Raw genomic sequence first — 2,083 nt, 5'->3', positions numbered from 1 at the left:
GGTGGGTCTTCATGGTAAATGTCTGTGGAACGTAATGGGAGTCTAAAGAATTGTCTTTATCATTTGTTTTAGAAAGGGGCTAACATTTGAGGAGGCTGGACGTTTTAGGTCCTGGGGTTGAAATTATCAACTAAGTTTGGTAGAAATGATCTTTATTTTGAGGAATTCGTCAAATGAAAATTTTGGTGCATAGCAAAGGTATCCGGGGGAAGGGGACTCAGGGAGGAAATTGTGCAAAAATTAATGATTTTTTTTTTTAAGTAAACAGGGGACAGGGAGGAAACTGTGCAACAACGAATGAATGAAAATCCAACTTTTCTTAAAACATTCATTAAAAGCTCAATGTTGTTGTTAAATGCCGTCAAGTTACAGGCGACTCATAGCGACCCTATGGAGAGTCCTCGGCGCTTGGGTGTCTTTCATCTTCTCTCCAGGTTCATAGAGTTTCCGGAGGCAAGCGATTATGGAAGTGGATTGCCACTCCTGCTTCCAAAAATCACAATAAAAAAGAAAAAAAAAAGTTAGAGAAAGTAAAAAACAACAAAAAAAACCCACAACAAACAAAAAACCCCAATACTCATACTTTTCAATTGATGCTTCCTATATCCAGTTTCCTAGCATCTGCATTTTTGTTTTCCTTGTCTCGTTCTGACCTTTCTTCCATCTGAAGGTTTCTTCTCTTTGCTTAGTAACAGAAGCCTATTCACCATGCCCTGGGACGCATGCTCTGCCAGTGTCTCCCTGGCCTCTGCCCCTCATTCCACCAGTGGGGAGAGGGCCTGCCTAGTACAGCTCTCCAGTCTCCCGTTAAGCTCCTTCCATTATTATAACAAGGGGCAACTGAGGATGGCCAGTTTTGAAGACATAAACATGATCTGATGATAGTGTCAGTTTCCATTCATCTTCTCCAGTAAGTGGACAACTGAGAAAGAGGCTTCCATGTGATTTTGTTCAGCATCAATGGGCCCCTAATTTGAACAATTTCAAAGGGTAATTTTTTTATTTTTTTTTGCAAAGCTGAAGATTTACTTGACTGGAACCACACAGGGAGTTGAAGAGATTCACTTTGAAGTTCATGCTTGCTCTGAAGTTATCTTAACTAATAAGGAGGACAAGATTGCCCTCTGCTGTCTAGAGCCTTTAATTTTTTATACTTCGTTTTCTAAGAGTTCAATCTTTTGTAATTACAAGTAGAGGAGAGTCTCTCATTCAATGAAAGGGGTTCTGGTATCACTGAAAATTCATAATATACCTGAGATATTGCTGACTCAGAGAAGTCATGCCCTGAAGAAACTGGTTGCAGAGCTCCCTATACTTGTAGGTTTTCTAAGAGTAAATTCTTTATAATTACAGAGAGAGGAGAGTCTGATTCAGTGAAAGGAGTTGTGGTATCATTGAAAATCCAGCCTGTGCACGAGACATTGCTGACTCTGAGAAGCCATGAAGAAGCTGGTTTACCTACGGGTTGCTCTGGTGGAGTCGTCCATAGCGAGTTGCACTGTTAATCCCACAGGAGGACCTCTCTGGTCCTCTAGTCTTACCTGCAGATCCTCTCGGGAAGAAGACAGACATCTCCTCCCAAAGGATTTGCAGAGATGGGCAGAGTGAGAAGTAGGCAAGACACGAGGCTGGAAGAGGAGTGTTCAGACAGCACAGGGCGGTACCATACAGTGGGAAGAGGGAGACATTGGTGCTTTTAGGTTCAGAGACAGAAATGAACTGGACAAGAGAGTGATAATATAGAGGGAATAGTGGTTGAACAGGGTACCTGATCAGATGAGAATAACATCGCCATTCTTGTATGACATGGAAACTTGTTAGCTTTTTATAACCGTATCCAAATTTTACGAGTGAAATGAAAGAATCATTCACATTCCAGGGTAAGAAAAGAGGTGCAGAAAAATTACTGGATTATTGTGTTAGCCACTTAGCGCTGCTGTAACAAAATATTACTAAAGGGAAAAAAAATGGACTTTTTTGTCATAGTTTTTTTTTTATATATTATTATTAAATTTTATTAGTTTCAATGAACATTCACAGGGATTCTGGGCTTTCACTCCTTCATTGCCGCACCATTCTCTCC

Source organism: Elephantulus edwardii, unplaced genomic scaffold (assembly GCF_000299155.1).
Source record: "Elephantulus edwardii isolate Elephantulus edwardi_28Jun2011 unplaced genomic scaffold, EleEdw1.0 scaffold00191, whole genome shotgun sequence".
NCBI classification, from domain to species: domain Eukaryota; kingdom Metazoa; phylum Chordata; class Mammalia; order Macroscelidea; family Macroscelididae; genus Elephantulus; species Elephantulus edwardii.
Note: the sequence above shows the minus strand (reverse complement) of the source record.